The sequence below is a fragment of the Mauremys reevesii genome, linkage group 3 (genome assembly GCF_016161935.1).
Source record: "Mauremys reevesii isolate NIE-2019 linkage group 3, ASM1616193v1, whole genome shotgun sequence".
Classification (NCBI taxonomy): domain Eukaryota; kingdom Metazoa; phylum Chordata; order Testudines; family Geoemydidae; genus Mauremys; species Mauremys reevesii.
In genome coordinates this window covers 43,075,906-43,095,475 of record NC_052625.1, presented here as the reverse complement: position 1 = coordinate 43,095,475, position 19,570 = coordinate 43,075,906, and the positions used below count along the sequence as shown (strand labels likewise).

The 19,570-nt window shown below is 45.0% G+C and overlaps 1 protein-coding gene across 5 annotated transcripts in view; it reads right to left on the bottom strand.

Annotated features, from left to right (window-relative positions):
• HHAT (hedgehog acyltransferase) overlaps positions 1-19,570 on the bottom strand; it is a 365,126-nt gene that overhangs the window by 284,413 nt on the left and 61,143 nt on the right. The gene's annotated exons all lie outside the window — the stretch shown is intronic.

Here is a 19,570-nt window from a genome sequence, read left to right as displayed (position 1 = left end):
CCCCAGATCCCTAAATGGCCCCCTCAAGGATTGAACTCACAACCCTGGGTTTAGCAGGCCGATGCGCAAACCACTGAGCTATCCCTCCACCATGTCCATTCCATAATAGGTGTGTGTATTCGCCACATGCACCGGTGCCAGAAGTCCCTCCCCCCAGCAGCACCCGCAGGGGAGTGCCCCCAACACATCAAAACTCCCTCCCTCTCTCCACTAGCCCCCCCATCTCTGAGGAGCACAGAAGTCATGGAGGGGAGTTAACGTAACTCTTAGAAGCATGAACTACCTCTTGGATTTTCACCAACAAATTCACCAGGCCCACAATAAATATACCACAGTGAACAGCCACTCCCCTGATATGTTCCATTGATTTAGGTGCATGTCAAAGTTACTCTGGGTAAATACAAAACACGGTTATTTAATTTACATACTCAGAACACTGATAACAGGTAAATTTGTCCTTTAACCATAAGGCTTTCCAATATTAACCTTCTGACAGAAGTTAATAACTACTGTGGGCCTGATTCTCTACTCTCTTACACAGTTTTAGGAAATCAATGCAGTTAACCTGACATAAAACTGGAGTAACCCAATGGAGAATCAAGGCCTGGGACCTTAACAGAAAATAGCTTCTTCCAAGCAATTTCCTTACTTGCTCCCTCACAGCTCATGCCTTGTCTTTCTTAACCCTGAGTCCTGTTTAACAGGAATCGGCAGCTTGGTTGTCCTGAGTGGGCATACACTAGAACCTCAGAGTTATGAGCACCTCGGGACTGGAGGCTGTTCATAACTCTGAAATGTTTGTAACTCTGAACATTATGGGTGTTCTTTCTAAAGTTTACAGCTGAACATTGACTTAATACAGCTTTGAAACTTTACTACATAGAAGAAAAATGCTGCTTTACTTTTTTTTAGTAGTTTACATTTAACACAGTACTGTACTGTACTGGCCTCCTTTTTTTGGTCTCTGTTGCTGCCTGATTGTGGATTTCCGATTCCAAATGAGCTCTGTTGTTATGTAGTCGGTTCATAACTCTCGTATTTGTAATTCTGAGGTTCTACTTACTCATGGGGAATTTTGCGTTACTGCAGGTGTGCGGAATTCATTTCCCTGCAGATTTCACTTTTGACGGGGAAGCAAAGGGAGCCACAAGAACGGTCACATGCCCCTCCCTGGCAGCGCAGGCAGGTCGATTTGGGCGCCCAGAGCAGCTGGTAGAAATGTAAATCATCGCTGGGGGAGCGGGGTAATAGGCATTTCATGCGTGTGAGAGAGAGAGAGACACTCGGTCCCTCTTGCTCGCTATTGCAGCTCACTAGGCATGGAGGTGCAGGGCTTCAGGGTGTTTCTGAGGAGGTAGGAGGTGGGCAGGCTCTGTCCTCTCTGGCAGAACAGAATGTATACTGCTGGGGGAATTCTGTGCCACGGGGCCACTGGACCCAGCACAGCTCAGCTCACATATACCGGTAAAAAGACACTGCTGTGGGAAGGAATAGGGAGCTGTATTTTCAAAAGGCACTTATGAAGCCTTCCGAGCATCAGCGGGACACTTCGGAGCCTATAGCTAAATACAGGTCAGTGTGTCATGGTAATGTTCAGCTAGGTACTTACGGCACCTTTGTGATTCCTCATCATCCTGTGCTATGGTTTTTGCATGCTCAATTAGTGAAAAATACAATTTTAATTATGGAGTCTCTCTCTTATATAGCCTCCTATTATCCCCCACCCCCGTCCCTATTTTTTTACACTTGCTATCTGGTCACCCTATTCTGACCTGAAAAAGGCCCCTCTCTTCAAATTGTTAATTATATAGATTGAATCCAAATATGTAATTTACCAAACTCCGAATGAAGACAGTAAGCAGACATTTACCTTCTGTTCAAATTGATATTATAATGACAGTACACAAAATGTTAGGACCTAAGTCCCCAATGCCTGAGATGTTATAAGCATAAAGACTTGTCTACACCTGAAAATTGTTTCAGAATAGACTACCTTGCATGCACACACAAGTATTTATTTCAAATCCTCTGGCTTTCTAACCCACAACTAACCCACTTTGGAAGCAGGTTTACTGAGAATCAGGATGATTTTTTTCACAACAAGGTAGGTGCTCACACATTCCCATTCTGAAGCAACTGTTTCACATCTGGCAGTCCTCCCACTGCTATTCTACTTTGCTTTGCCAGCCACCTGGATCAGACTGTTTTACTGGTGTGCCCGCTACTGCTCCAGGATCATTTTGACCAGATGTTTCTTCCGCCATTTCAGTGCCAGCGAGCAGTCAGGTACCTGCCCCCCCTTTTTCAATTCCAGCTCATGGCGAGTTCACACCCCCAGAGCTGTATGTCGATTAGATAGCAGCCATGCCCTGTATTTTCACATGGTACTGTGCACGGGACTTCCTTGCCCCCTGTGGAGAGAAGAGAGTGTCCAGACCCACCCGAACAGCAATCACCAACTGGAATACAGAGGTCTACAAGCAGCTATCAAATGAAGGAGAGGTGGCATTCCTGGGGCCTGAACCAGTGCCACACCAATGAAAAAAAGTTTCAGCTGAGTTACAAGAATGTTAGGGACAACACCACCTGGGTGAGAACTCACATCGTGCCTACTATAGGAGCTGGACCCTATTTTTTGGTAGAAGTTCCACCACCCAACCACAGCTTCCTGTGAATTCCACCTCCGACTCCCACTTGGATGCCAGCCAGGATGCAAAGCCAGAGCTGATTAACCTTGCAACACAGGATCTTGTTGACCTGCTCAAGCCAATGAACCCCAAGGCTCACACAATGCTGGAGACCCAGGAGACCCCCAAATCACAGTCAGAGGGCCAACTGAATCACAACAGAGACCTAACCTGGGGAGAAGACCTCTTCCAGTATTACAGTATGTGATATATTACAACTGTACTGGGGGATTTAAACTACAACTGGGTACTGCCAGGGCACCACCATGATGGGCTAGTCTCTCTCTCTCTCTCTGCCTCCTTGGCTTTTAACACTCGCCGCACCTAGAGCTCAGAATGGCAGCTGCACTGGAGAATTAAAACAGTACTATTTATTTCTCAGAAATATGCAAAAACACAACCAATGCTCAAGCATCCCAGGTCCTCCCCATGCCCCACCATGCTGCTTATTGCTCCTGCTCCCTTCCAGTTCTATTTGAGATGGCCACACTGTGAGGGTTACAAATGAGATGCACTGAACACAAGTACATTTATAGTAGCAGCAGATACAAGAAACAGAAAGCACCAAAAAAAAAATTCTGGCTCACGGTTTCTCAGTTTTAAGAAAACTTGAAGTGTTAGGACATAAGTCACCCAAATCAGGCTTCAGAGACATTTCAAAAAGGATTTCAAGGCATTCATTCAGCCCCTCTCCCCTCCTCCTTTTGGGTTACTGCAGAATTCTATTTATTTTTCACTTTATGCTGATCCGCGGATGTTTAAAAAAAAATTTAAGGCAAAGACAGTGCTCTGTCTTGGGCACACACATTGCACAGCAACACAGCTCTCTCACCACTGTCCATATAGCTTGTGCTTCCCTTCCACTGCTGCACCAGCTCTAGGGCACCAGCCTGGCAAAAAGCAGCAAGGCGTAGTTTCCTGGCTTGCCTACTGCCTTTCTGAACAAAATCCTTCTCTGCCTTTTAGGGCCACATCTCAGGGTAACATCTTTGAACAGAATAGGCACACATGCAATTACTAGCCTTCCCCTGCTGCCCCCGGCCACAACCCACTGGTGACACACAGAGTCACACATGCAACCACGGGTCTGGGCCTGCTGGTGCTCCTTAGCACTCTCTGCCCACCAGCAGTCTACATAGGTGCACATACAATTATTAACCATCACACCAGGTGACCCAAGAACCACATGCCCCTTCCCACAATAAACTCAGGGATCTTGCACAAATAGGGAAGAATGTTTTAAAAACATCTGATCTCCAAGCTTACCCCAGCATGGGAAAGGAATTCTGAAACAGAAAAAACACATTTGACCATTACTGGCATAGAGACTAGAATGGAGTCCTGCTTTGAGCAGGGGGTTGGACTAGATGACCTCCTGAGGTCCCTTCCAACCCTGATATTCTATAAAACCATGTGGCCACAATAATCCCAAAGAGAAGGCTAGGATAGGAAGGTGGGGTGGAAGTTCACACCACAGTTGTTGCAGGTCACATAATAAAATCTGAAACTCCTTTCAAGTATAAACCTGCCTAAACCTGAGTCATCCCATTACATTTGGATGGTAAAAATGATATGTAAATATTTGCAGGATTGAGACCTAAATAATCAACAGTTAACATGTGAGTAACAAAAACAGGATATTTGTGCTTTGTAATAAAACTGGGTTAACTACCAATATCTGCAAGAGGACTTATAAGAATTCAGCTTTTTCTTGTTTCTTTTTATAAAGCAGTGAACTGCCCAATGTTTTAGAGAAGAAAATCTCATTAAGCTTCTTGGTTTATGTTTGTACTTCCCGTTTTCAAAACAGACATCAGATGCCAAATATTTTATCATCACTTTCTCCTCATCATCTTGCAGAATAAAAAAACCCAAGCAAACAGATTACTTTGTTAGCATTTCATTACCATTTAGATGGATGCACAGACACCACCATTTCAATAGCAAAACACTGCATGCTTCTTAAGAATGAACTCAGAAATTCCTTTCCTGTTCATGAGGTTATTAGAAAGAGAATCATAAGACACCAGACAATACTTTACCATCTGGTTTACACAGAGCATTATGTAGACTTCACTTTTTTTATTATTACATATGTATGTGATGTTTCACACTTTGAGGATCCAAAAAATTCTATATGTAATAAACCAACTTTCAGATAAAATGTCATCACTAACCTCTTGTATTGATGACATCATTCTACATTATTTTTATATAAAGAAGACTCACACTTGTTATGTACAAAGGAAAATCTAGTCCAGAAGCCTATTTAATAAGTATAGCAATGACAATAAATTGAAACTGTCATCTGTACAGTCTTCACTAGAAAAGATGGTACCTAGTAAAGACTAGTGGGCTAGACCCACAGCTGATGTAAAGTGGCCCATAAAATGTTTTAAAATTGTATGTATCTATCGTGTATGAAGGTACACATGTATATAATGGCAACCATCTCTGTAGATGCACAGGGGACTGAACCAGGGACCTGCAGGGCCAAAAGTCTGAGTTGTTACAACTTGAGTTAAAGAGCCAAGCCTCCACAGCTGAGGACTGTAACAATTCATTTCCTCTGTGGATCAGGCACAGAGGGAGAACCTGTAGCACACACTCATCAATGGGTGATGCATACGCACATTGGATATACACATACACACAAACAGAATCAAGTTAGCTGAAATAGAACTGTTTAAAAATTATATCATGGCTCGTTCCAGAATCTGCATCCCCTCCCTGCCATTTTTCAGTTGAATTTTGGCTACTGCTACCTCCTGTAGTCTGTGAGACAGATGTCAAGCTTTTATCTGATAAGCTGGAAAGGGAGAAGTATTGAGTCACCATTGCATGTACCCATCCTTTTCGATATAAAAATCTATAAGGCTAGAGGTAGAGTAGTGCAAGTATACAGAAATCAACACTTTATAACCCTGAGGTTTTAGAATTAAATTATAGGCAAAACACACCTGAATGAACTAGTGAAGAGCAGTAATCATGCCCATTTCATCAGAACAGCAGAAGCCAATACTAGTTTCTCCTACTTAGATGGGGACTATAGCAGCATAGCTACAGCACTGTAGCTATGCCAGCATAACCCCAAAACACATATGCAGGGTTTATATACGTATATATGGAAGGGTTTTTCTGTCACCGTAGGAACACAACCTCCCCAAGCAACAGAAGCTTGACGGAAGCATTTTTCCATTGACCTAGCTATGTCTACACTGGGGCAGGGGGTTAGGTTGGCATAGCTATAGTGCTTAGAGGTCTGAATTTTTCACAGCTCTGAGTGCTGTAACTATGCCTACCTAAAAATGTAGGTCACACTGTGGCAGACTGTGTTATTACGTTCACTTTTTTTACAAAATTATGATACATTTCATACAATGTATGCCTTGAGAGGTATCATTTGAAAAGTCATAATCTGCTGAACATTATTGTCCTGGTAACACGTTTATCAACATTGTATGTAAAGTTATAAATTCAACTGTACAACATTGCTGTAACGTGCTCCAAGTTTAGAAAACCAGTTCCTCAGAGACAAAAGCTAGTCAGCACCCCAACCAGGTGTCAACATAGTCAACTGGACAATCACCTAGTTCGACAGCCATTCTTTGGCCGGAAGAAGGTTTCAAGCAAGAACTTTACATATTGACAATAGAACTGTAAACAGTTCCCATGTAAACAGACTGGCTATTCCCTGAACCCCAACTGGAGTTAATCCTCAAACAGGGGAGAATGGTATAAGAATAGAGATCACATACAACACAAATTACCTCTCTACTCTTACCTTCTGCTTATGACAGCAACACCTGAAGAAACACTGAACTGGGGGAGAGATCCTGGTCTGGAGGGTTCCAGCCAGAGTCGATACCAAGGGTCAGAGTCCAAGTCAGATTCCAGGGCCTGGGTCAGAAGGTGAAGGGATAGCTCAGTGGTTTGAGCATTGGCCTGCTAAACCCAGGGTTGTGAGCTCAATCCTTGAGGGGACCATTTAGGGATCTGGGGCAAAAATCTGTCTGGGGATTAGCCCTGCTTTGAGCAGGGAGTTGGACTAGATGACTTCCTAAAGTCCTTTCCAACCCTGATGTTCTATGAAGCTAAGGTTGAAACCAGGAGTTCAAAAGCACGAATGGTTGTACCAGCTACAGGAGATCTGTGCTGTTGCCTGGAATGCCCTTGGGTTTATATAGGGCAGGGAGTCAATCAGGAGGCTGCTGCCTGTCAGACCCCTTGAGGAGGGACTTCCCATGGTCTGTGTCCACAGTGAGTCCTGGGTAGTGGAGCACATTTTTAAATTGAAACAATTTATTAAAGCTCATGGCAGATTCTCCATCACTGGCAATTTTTAAATTGAGATTGGATTTTTTTTTTAAAGATTCCCTTTGAATTAGAGTGTATTATTTGGGGGATTGGGAGAAGTTTTATGGCCTTTGTTATGCAGGAGCTCAGACTATATGATCACAATGTCCCCTTCCAGCCTTCAAATCTATGAACTATCCTTTTACACAGCCACAGCCATACTATTGGCATGATTTGCACTGCAGATACAAAAGGGTGGGGCTGCTGCACATTCTAGACCTGCCTTTCAAAATTAGATAAGCACGAACATTTAATTGGCTAACCACATGCACAAATATTTGCACACACAGCAAATAACTCAATTTTTGTAAGCACAATTGCAAACATCTGATTTTGAAAATCATGCCTTATGGGATAAATGTGTGTCTAGTAAACAAACATTTCTGTACCTTTAAAAGACAACTGATATGGCCCCATAGTGTCACTTATTTTATACTAATCCAGCTATTGTAATCTAGAGATCCCTGTCTGTGGCATGTATCAGGGGAAAATCCATGGTGCTTACTACCACCTTCTGGCTTTTTCTATTATTTCCTCCACAAACACACACACAAAATCCTTTAGCTCCATTTAAAAACCAGGGATGCTCTACAACAAACACATGCTGCCTTTAAACCTATAAAGTTACTTTGCTGAATATACTTAATTAAAAACAGTCATCAGGCTATTATTTATTCCATCCCCTCCTGCTCTCAGTCCTGCCCTCTTTGTTTGCCTCACTCAATCCCACCTCCATGCCTTCTTCTACACCACCCCGTAAACCGGGGTCAGATTTCTGATAATCATTCTCCAAATGTTCTTCCTCTCTCCACTCATATTTTCTAACTTCTCCACAGGAACTGTGTGCGCTAACAACCACATGCAACTTTATCTCTGCTGTTTGAATTACTTCAGCACCTGTATGTGTTTTATACAAGCTCCAAAAGAGCAGAGATTTTTTGTTATGTACTTTCTGGTGAAGCATCATGAAAATCTATGGCTGACAGCCACCAAGAGATCACAGATCCACTCTGCCCGTCTCAGATTGCACCACAATGGGGCTAAGTCCCTTTAAGGAGGACCATAATCCCTCTTTGGCTCAGCAGTGTTTTTTCTACTCACTGATGTTACTGGGGAGGAATTGGAGGCAAGAGTTACTATGGGGATAATAGGTGTGGGTCTCTTGGGGTACAAGAGGTTATCACATATTAAGAGAGTGATGAGCTGGTTAGCTTTCTGAGCTGCCTTCAGCACAATGGATCATGAGGATGTTGTTGACACATCTATGGTCCTTGGAGGCCACACACACACACACACACACACACACCCACCCACCCACCCACCCACACCAGCTTTTCTCCTGAGAGAACTCTCACATGGGATCACACAAGGTTCTCTTCTGCCACCCCTCTTATTCTATGTGTACACTATGCAAAGCTATTAGGAGAGTCAATGATGAGATACAGGCCAAAGAGTTTTCAATCTGACATTCACCGCTGGCACCCAGATTCATGGCTCTCTCTCACCCAGCCCAAAGAGTGCAGCAAAAAGTGTCTTTCCCAGCATCTGAGCAAGACTGGGGTATGAATGGGAGCAAGATTGCTGAGATCCAGTCTGGAGAAGACTGAGGTCATTATGATGTACTGGGGTAATTAGCTGGAGGACTTCACAGAGGCTAAGTCACACCCCTCAGTTCAGGGTGTTTGAACATGGTTTGTAACCAAAGTTATCACAGATCTGATTAGAGTCTCAACTGCTCTTAAACAATCTCTGTCCAGGAGGGTGCGACATTTCCCCTTGGATGTGCAGTTTTCCCCCATGATTATTGCTTTCCCACCTCTAGATTGGAATATAATAATGTGTTCTATGTGGGGCTACTCCTGATCAGACACGCCAAACCCGGGGGGGGAGGAAACACACACACAGAAACTGGGCTTGTTGTTGGCTTACGAGTTGCTTGTTGGCTAGTTTTTGGCTTGTAGCAGGTTGTAGCTTGTTGCTTTTTTGGGGTTGGCTCCTGGTAAGCAGGAGGAAGGTGGGGGAGAGAGTCAGGGGTGCACAGCGGGCCCACCACAATCCCAGACTGGATGCTGGGGTGGGGGGGGGAATCTAGTCACAGAGTGTTGGGGTTCTTAGGGATTGGCTTGTTTTGGCCTTGATTTGAAATGGGATTAGCTTGATTTTTGGCTTATTGTGAAAGCCGGGGTGCATGAAAGTTGGCAACTGTGCTCCTGACATGCATTCGGCGCAGCATGAGGTAGCTAGCTTGTTAAATAGAATATCTCATTGTGATCACATGACATTAGTTCTCCAGTATCTAAACTGGCTGCAGGAGTAGAGGTGGTTTTTTAGCCCTGGGACTTTCCTCCCTGAGACATTCTGCTGCAGTTGAGATCAGCAGAGGTACCTCAGCTGGAGTCCCTCTTGTATCAAAAAAAAAGGGGCTAATGGCAGCACATTCTGTGGGAAGAACTCTCACTTTGGAATTCACTCCCCTTTCACTCCTCAGTTCAAAATAGCCCAAACTGATTGACCTTCCAGACACAAGAGCACATCTGTTTGAGCTGACATTATAGAGCTACAGCAAGTGGGATTTATGTATGGGAAAGAGCACGCGGTGCAGGAGATTCTGATGTGTGTGCTGACTGCTGGCTGTGAAAGGAATAGGGAAAGGACACAGGGGCAGCTCTAGGCACCAGCAAAGCAAGCACCTGCTTGGGGCAGCCCATTTGCAGGGGCAGCAGGGATCCAGCATGGGAGCTGAGAACCAACGGGGGCTCTGGGAGCTGTAGTTCCTTGGTTAGCTCCCTGCGTATAGACCCAGCCCTGGAGCAGTGAAAGAACTACCTTTCCAGTTGGTAGTGGCCAAGGGAATGCTGGGAAATGAAGGAGGGGCACCTCATGGGGCAGCGTGCTGTGAGTGGAGAGCTGCACTGTGGATGGTAGGGAGACCATATTTTAACATTCAAAAACCAGGACACTCCAAGGGGAGGGTAGCGCCACCCTGCCACCATCCACTCCCTCTGACTGCCCCCCACAGAAACCCCAACCCATCCAACCCCGACCTGCTCCCTGTCCCCTGATCACCCCCTCCCAGGACCCCTGCCCCTAACTGCCCCCCAGAACCTCCCCCATCTAAGCACCTCTGCTCCTTGTCCCCTGATCACCCCCTCCCGGGACCCCTGCCCCTAACTGCCCCCCAGAACCCCACCCCCATCTAAGCACCACTGGTCCTTGTCCCCTGATTGCCCCCTCCCGGGACCCCTGCCCCTAACTGCCCCTATCTAAGCACCACTGCTCCTTGTCCCCTGATTGCCCCCTCCCGGGACCCCACCCCTATCTAAGCCTCCCTTCTCCTTGTCCCCAACTTTGCCCCTAGGACCCCACCTGTCCCCTGACTGCCCCCAAACCCCTGACCCATCTAACCCCCTTCTCTCTGCCCCTGACTGCCCCCAAACCTCCGCCCCATCCAACCCCCTGCTCCCTGTCCCTTGACTGCCCCCGAACTCCCTACCCCTTCTCCAATCCCCCAGCCCCCTTACCGTGCCACTCAGACCAGCGTGTCTGGCTCCGCGCAGCACCAGACACGCTGCTGCATACATGCTGCTGTGCTCCCCCACAGAGCCCACAACCCCACCCCCCCCACACACACACAGCACCTGCCTTCCAGATTTGAACACCTCAAAATTCAGGAGTGCTCAAGCTCAGTTTGGGCAACTGTTACTTCATTTCTCCCAAATCAAATATACTGATCCACTGTAACTTGCTGTAGAAAAAGTAGGATAAAATTGAGCAAGAAATGCTTCCCAGTGGTTATTAGGACTGGAATTGCTATTTTCAACAGCCATTGCCTTTTGTTTGTTTGTTTGTTTAAAAGGAAGATAGTGATATTGCATTGGCAAATTCCCCATAGAAAGAAAGAAAGAGGAACAAAAGAATAATAAAGGCACCTCAACTTTTCCTCATTTATGGAGGACAGTCTTATAATATGCATCCAGATATCCTCCAATCACACAAGCTGAAAATTGTTCCACTTTACTGCAGCTCTGTAACCATATGGGAACCAATCCTGTCTGTGTTTTGTGCACATCCAAAATTCCTGCTGAATGCCCCGCCCTGGGAGCGAGTTACCAGTGACCCAGGGCTGCGGCGGAAGGAGGGTACGGGGGGGGGGGGGAAGAGCCAAGGGCTCGGGCGGCAGGAGGTGTGGGGGGGCACTGGTGGGGGGGAAAGGGGGAAGCCCAGCGCTGCGGCGGCAGGGGCTGTGGGGGGGAAGAGCCCAGGGCTGGGGCAGCAGGGGGGAGCCCAGGGCTGGGACGGGGGGCAGCCAAAATTTTTTTTGCTTGGGGCGGCAAAAAACCTAGAACCGGCCCTGAAAGGACAAGTGCTGCTGAGTTGTGTTTCATAATGATTTTTTAATTGTATTTTTAGTTAATGGCAAAGGCACACCACCCCCAGGTCAGCATTCTTTTATATTGTTGTATTTAAATCCAGATAATTAATTAAAATACAATACAAATAAGGAAAAATATAACAAAACAGCCATAGATTTTGTGCAATTTGGTTAAGGAGCCTAAAGAATGAATTTCTGCTTCCCAGTTATAACAGATAAGGGTCCTTAAAAATAATCAATATGAAAAGCTCAAAATGCTGCTGCCCAATTAGTGCAGCCCTCCAATAATCTTTACTTTAGATGCACAAAATCCAAAGACCGAATGCAGAATGGCACTTGCTTTCCTACTTAAAGATTTAAGTAATGTAATTTGCTAAATCTCAAAGAAGGTTGCTGATCACACTATTTCTATAGCTCACTGATCCAAGGTTCACTGCATTACTGCTCAGAGCAACAGTGGCTGCCACGCACAGTTTATGTCCATAAACAGATGACCAGCCATAAATTAGGAAGTGTCGGTGGAAGAGTAATTGAGGAAAACAGTAAGGGAAAGGAAAGAATGAACAGACAGGTTATTTACTTTAGCCATCTATGCACATTTTCCACTATTACCACCATCAATGTAATTAACCTAAAGTTTGAAAGTCACAAATATAATTACAAGCAACAGTAATTTAAGAGATTTTAAGGCTAAATAAATACTCCACAGCACTTTTTATTTAAACAACAATATCAATTCAAGATGCTTTCTCTGTATCGTTGTTCATCTCATAGGCAGGCTTTATTAACTGATATACACTGCACCAATATACTTTTCCTCTGAGTTTGTTATTTTGCAACAGGCAGCTCCAGTTACCTGAACAATTCTATGCAAACAAACAGTGAGCAAAGTGCTCTGGACACATAACTACCACCACACCAGTTTAGACCAGTGCTCCATCCAGTCACATAGCCTTTCTCTGACAGTGGCCAGCACCAGATGTGTCAGAGAGACATGTAAGAAACGCTGCAGTAGGTTATGAAATAATCTGCCCCTAAGGAAAGGTCCTTCTTAACACTCAGTTAGAGTTTGGCTTATGCCCTGAAGCATGAGGGTTTAATATCACTTCCAGACTTTAGTGAGGGTTTGAAAGAAACCCCCAATGTACAATTCTGGGTGTTCTAATTAGATGTACAAATGTCATAGAATCATAGAAATCAGGGTTGGAAGGGACCTCAGGAGGTCATCTAGTCTAACCCCCTGCTCAAAGCAGGACCAATCCCCAACTAAATCATCCCAGCCAGGGCTTTGTCAAGTCTGACCTTAAAAACCTCTAAGGAAGGAGATTCCACCACCTCCCTAGGTAACCCATTCCAGTGCTTCACCACCCTCCTAGTGAAAACATTTTTCCTAATAGCCAACCTAAACCCCCTCTGCCCCCGCCCCCACTGCAACTTGAGACCATTACTCCTTGTTCTGTCATCTGCTAACACTGAGAACAGTCTAGATCCATCCTCTTTGGAACTCCCTTTCAGGTAGTTGAAAGCAGCTATCAAATCCCCCCTCATTCTTCTCTTCTGCAGACTAAACAATCCCAGTTCCCTTAGCCTGTCCTTCATAAATAATGTGCTCCAGCCCCCTAATCATTTTTGTTGCCCTCTGCTGGACTCTTTCCAATTTTTCCACATCCTCCTTGTAGTGTGGGGCCCAAAACTGGACACAGTACTCCAGATGAGGCCTCACCAATGCCAAATAGAGGGGAATGATCACATTCCTTTATCTGCTGGCAATGCCCCTACTTATACAGACCAAAATGCCATTAGCCTTCTTGGCAACAAGGGCACACTGTCGACTCATATCCAGCTTCTTGTCCACTGTAACCCCTAGGTCCTTTTCTGCAGAACTGCTGCCTAGCCATTTGGTCCCTAGTCTGTAGCAGTGCATGGGATTCTTCCCTCTAAGTGCAGGACTCTGCACTTGTCCTTGTTGAATCTCATGAGATTTCTTTTGGCCCAATCCTCTAATTTGTCTAGGTCTCTCTATATCCTATCCCTCCCCTCCAGAATATCTACCACTTCTCCCAGTTTGGTGTCATCTTCAAACTTGCTGAGGGTGCAGTCCACACCATCCTGCAGATCATTAATAAAGATATTGAATGAAACCGGCCCCAGGACCGACCCTTGGGACACTCCGCTTGATACCAGCTGCCAACTAGACATGGAGCCATTGATCACTACTTGTTGAGCCCGACGATCTAGCCAGCTTTCTAGCCACCTTAATAGTCCATTCATCCAGGCCATACTTCTTTAACTTGCTGGCAAGAATACTGTGGGAGACCGTATCAAAAGCTTTGCTAAAGTCAAGGACTGACTAACATCCACTGCTTTCCTCTCATCCACAGAGCCAGTTACCTCATCATAGAAGGCAATTAGGTTAGTCAGGCATGACTTGCCCTTGGTGAATCCTATCTTTAGTCCTATCTTTTTTTAAAAATCTTGTTAAGCTCTTGACCTCTATGATATCTTGTGGCAATGAGCTCCACAGGCTAATTGTGCATAGTGTGAAAAACTTTATAAGTGGAAAAATAAACTTGCTGCCTTTCAGTTTCAATGATCCCTTATTCTTGCATTATAAGAAAGGGAAAATACCTTCTCTGAAGCATTCATTATTTTTATATAACTTTATGTCTCTTCTTAGTCATCTCCTCTCTAAAGTAACCTCTTCCAATATTTTCACTCTCTTTATCTGCATAGGGATTTTCTTCCATCCCTGTAAACATTCTTGTCACCCATTTCTAACCTGTCCACTATTTTTGCTATATCCTCTTGTAGACTCTCTTGCCAGCTTCCTGTTTCTGATATACTTCAAGTATTTATTGTTACTTGGCTTAATCCCCTTCAAATTCCGTCACAGCCCTGCTAATTCCCTTCTTACATATTGACTGCTGTAGTTTATGCTCCTTTCTATTGGCTATGCTCACATTTTAGGGAGAATGAGTTGGAAGAAATGGGTCAGAGACACAAGAAAAGACTATTTTGTCCGGTACCTTGCTGAGGAAAGAGAGGCTGGAAACTGGAAGATATCTAGCAAGTGAAAGCTCAAGCAAGGCTACAACACAATTTGAAACCCTTAGATTTTCTAATGATTAATATTCTAGAAGTCCCATAGAGGGTGTGTCTACACTGCCAAAAATACAATACAATACAAGACTCGCAGCAGTGCTTCTCAGACCCTGGATCAACAGACAGGCTCATGGAGCTCGTGCAATGGGGCTAAAAATAGTAGCAATTACCTTTGGGCTGGGGCTGGAATCTGGGCTCTGAGACCCACCCCCCTCACTGGTAGAGCCCTGCATGGATACAAAATTTATATCCATGGATGCAGCTATCCACAGAGCTTCACGGCTCTCCCAGGAACGGCAGCAGCAAAACCAGCAGCATGTCCGGCCAACACTCACAGGAGCCAACACCCTGCAGGGGCAGCTCCTCCAGCGTGGCTGTATCACCGCCAGCCCCACCCACTGGGGTGGGCAGCACAGACAGCTGTCCCCAGTCGCACTAGTGTGTGCAAGCGGCTCACATACTCCCAGACAGGAGTCCCTCCCACACAGCGGTCTGAGTATCCTGTCTAAGAGCATGTGAGCTGCTTGCACATGCTAGTGTGACCGGACACAGCTGTCGGTCAGCCTGGTGCACACCCCATTGGGCAGAGCTGGGGGCGATATGGCCATGTCAGAGGAGCTGCCTGCAGTTTCTGGCAGAGCCTTGCAGCTCCATGGATATCCACTTTGTAGCCACAGATATAAATTCTGTATCTGCACAGGGCTCTACTCACCAGGTTTCAGAGTCTTGGCTCCAGCCTGAGTCCAAACGTCTACACTGGTATTTTTTAACCCCTGTAATATGAGCCCAGCAAGCCAGAGTCAGCTGACCCAGGCTCTGAGACTTGCTGATGTAGCTCTATTTTTTGCAATGTAGACATACCCATATAGACAGATTAGGTACGAGAGAGGAGAGAAATGGATAAGGCTGTGGAGTTGCAAGTGAATCAAGAAGGAATGAGGTGGCTTAACTCCAGGAAGATGTAATGTTACAGTAATACAGCCAGGGTTGACACTGATTTGCAACCAAGAGCAGTGAGAGAGGAGGAATCAGATCTGCTAAAGTTTCCACCTAAGCAGATACCTGTTTGAGTCATACAAGTACTCAGCCAACAAATCAGCAGATTTTAAAAGCAATAGCACAATTCAATAAATTCATTAACACTAACGTGAAAACACTTCATGAGAGTTGGATGGCACTTGAACCTTTAGCTTTGGGCTTCATAACATACCTTCTGTGTAGGTATATAGAATATTCACATACCTTTCTCTGCATTACTTAGAGAAACTCACTTGCCTAGTTTCCTGCTACAAAGGAGACAATATTTATCTTGATAATAGATAGAAATAACCGCTCGCCCCAGGTGCTATTTTTAGTTCTATGTATGTGTAAGGGAGGAAGAAACAATGAATAATGGACAATGTACTCTAGGTAATAACATTTCGGTGCTACTCTTGTTTGTTTGTTTTTTTAAATAAAAGCTAACTACTGTGTATCGTTTACAGAACATCTGTGATACAGTAGAAAATTGTTCATATTTTTAAATGCTTTGACTTTTTAAATTAACACTGTTACTATATAAACATTTTATATCCTTATTGCTGTACTTTGCAGGGACATTATACTGAATCTTTTTATGTCCTGTGACAAAGTTCCTCCTTTACCTTGGTGGGTCCTATGACAGATTCACCTTGAGAGACCTTCCCCTCTGGTAGAAGCCACAGTCCAGGTCAATTCCTCCTGTGGCTGCCCAGGAGTTGAGAGGTTTGGAGGGAACCCAGGCCCACCCTCTACTCCGGGTTCCAGCCCAGTGCCCTGTGGACTTCAGCTGTCTAGAGTGCCTCCCGGTACAGCTGCACAACAGCTACAACTCCCTGGGCTACTTCCCCATGGCCTCCTCCCAACACTTTCTTTATCCTCACCACAGGGCCTTTCTCCTGGTGCCTAATAATGATACTCCTCAATCCTCCAGCAATATGCCTGCTCACTCTCAGCTCCTAGTGCCTCTTGCTCCCAGCTCCTCACATGAACGCTACAAACTGAAGTGAGGTCCTTTTTAACTCATGTGCCCTGATTAGCCAGCCTGTCCTAATTGATTCTATCACTTTCTTCTTAATTGGCTCCAGGTGTCCTAATTAGCCTGCCTGTCTTAATTGGTTCCAGCAAGTTTCTGCTTGTTCTGGAACTGCCCCTGTTACCTTACCCAGGGAAAAGGAATCTACTTAATCTGGGACTAATATATCTGCCTTCAAACACTCTTCTGTAGCCATCTGGCCTGACCCTGTCACAGTCCAAAAAGCAATTCTGCACTGTGCTCCTCTAAGGCATACTTTTGACCATGGCAAAGTGTCCCCAAGATTTACTGAGTTACCCTTTGCTCAAGTTTTAAGCTCTGCTGCTTTCATCCACATTGACAGGTTTCATTGTACATCACTCCAAAATATTCAAGAAAAACTGGAAGGGCAATTGTAACATCCACAAGTTATACATATTTCCATTACATGACCTAATTACAGGTTATTGCAATACTACCTCACACTTCACTATTAAGTTTACAAGTTACTGGGGGCAGTGATGCAACACCTGATATACACAACATGATACACACAGTTTTCAATCTGCCAAGAGCTAAATGGATATTAATAAAAAATGGGAAATAAAAGAAAACAGTGGCACAGGAACCTTAATATACCATGTCATTAAACCTTCAGTACAGTGGTTTTCAACCCAAAGGGGTCCACATTTCCATTTGAAAATTTTTAGGGGTCCACAAATGAAAAAAGGTTGAAAACCACTGTTTTAAGATTGACAGTCTATTTCCTCAGTCCCTCTTTGATGTATGCATTCAATAATATGGAATTTCAGATAAAGGTAACATTTGGATCTGTACAAGGAATAGTAAAATGGTATGTAAAGCTCTATATAACTAAGAAAGGATCAGAGGAAAATAGATCTAGTAAATACTATTTAAGAGGACACACAGTCATGGAATTTAAGCCTAAAATTTCATGTGTCTTAAATCTATTAATGTGACTTGACTTTAATGAGAGATGAAGCACAATTATTGTGATAAACAAATAGCCTCAGATTGTCAGAACTGGACAGAATGAAAGCACTTGAAAAAATGTGACATTTTTACTGGTACATTCATAGCCTTGAAAACTTAACCGAACCCTATTGTTTAACTACCTATCATCATTAACTACACTGGCACATGTAATCCCTCTGTGAGAGTGTACCATCCCCCATTAATCACACTTCTTCTAAAAGCAGGCTCTCCTAAGGGCAATTATTTAAGTTCAGATGATCATATTTTAATCAGACTAAGGAAGTTTTACAGTACAGACTTGCCTTGAAATAGACTTGCATCACCTGAACTTACATTTTAAGCATTTTCTAATCACCAGCTCTAAATGAGTTTTAGTTATTGGAATATGATACTGATTGCATCAAATGAATATATCAGCAACCTGAGCTGCTTCTCAAATAGTAATTTTTTATTTACTGTTTTAATACTGTTGATAATTTACACACACACACACACACACACACACAACACACACACACCAATCTTGAATAGTTGTCCCTTAATCTTGGGGTGTTGCATCTATTAACTAGTCAGCATTTGATTTAACATGTTCCATCACTTACTACTGCAAAGCTTTTACCCTCTGAATATAGAAGACATCAGCAGCTACTGGATTTAATTGTCTAAAGAACTCTTGTTTGGAACAGGAAATGCTAATTCAGAATTTCCTTTACAAATGCTGATAGACTTAAGGGAGGGGAAAAAAGCTTGGAGGAAAACCTCTTATCTTTCTGTCTCGTACACCAAACTAGCTTTGAGAGGACATGTACCACTGCCCTCCACTGGAGGGAACACAACTTTATCCCTGTGAATACAGGTGCCATCTATTGGCATAGGACTGTTAAAGACTGGCATCAACTGCTGGGCTGAATTTCTGTTCATAGGTTCATAGATTCCAAGGCAAGAAGGGACCATTGTGATCATCTAGTCCAGTGGTCACCAACTGGTCGATCGCAATCGACTGGTCAATCCTAGAGGATCTCCCAGTCAATCGCGATCTCCAGCAGTGTAGTGAGGCTGCTGCTAAGGCAGACTCCCTGCCTACCCCAGCCCCACGCCGCTCCCGGAAGCAGCCAGCGCAGCCCTGCAGTAGGAAGGGGGTGGTGGCAGGGGTCTCCCTCCACGTGCTCCTCCTGCCTGCTAGCACTGCCCCCGCAGCTCCCATTGGCCAGAAGAGCTGCGAGGGCGCTGCTAGTAGAGAGGGGCAGCGCATGGAGCCATATGCCCCCTGGCTGCTCCCCAGGGGCATGTTGGCCCCTTCCGGGAGTGGTGTGGGGCCAGGGTAGGCAGGGAGCCTGCCTTAGCCTCACTGCACCACCTACCGGCAGCACCCTGTACCCCCTCCTGCACCCCAACAATCTGCCCCAGCCCAGAGCCCTCTCCTGCACCCAAACTCCCTCCTAGAGCTTGCACCTCTCACCCCCCCGCACCCCAATCCCCTGCCCCAGCTTAGCCCAGATCCCCCCTCCCACACTGCGAACCCCTCGGCCCCAGCCCAGAGCCCACACCCCCTCCCAAACCCCCTGTCCCAGCCCAGTAAAAGTGAGTGAGGGTGGGGTAAAGGGGATGGAAGGGGCAGGGCCTTGGAGAAGGGGCAGGGTAGATCCTGGGTTGCCCTTAGATTCAAAAAGTGATCTTGGGCGTAAAAAGGTTGGAGACCACTGATCTAGTCTGACCTCCTTTATAGCACAGATCACAGATGATCAAAAATAAGCTATAGGACGGTACATAATTAATAGTCTTGTGTACCACTGTCCTCTGCTGGACAGAACTAGATCTTCCCTTATGTACTTACAATAGGTTCACCTAACTAGCTGAGGTAGTGCGAGGCATCTCCTTTGCTTCAGTGAGCAACAAGTCTGGCTTTACTGAGCCAAAGTTTAAGAGTTTGGTGAGCGGAAAGTTCCCCAATGGGTAAACATCACAGAGCAGTAGAAGATCATAGCATCTGTGAATGTAAGTGACTACAGCTTGAATGTGACTACA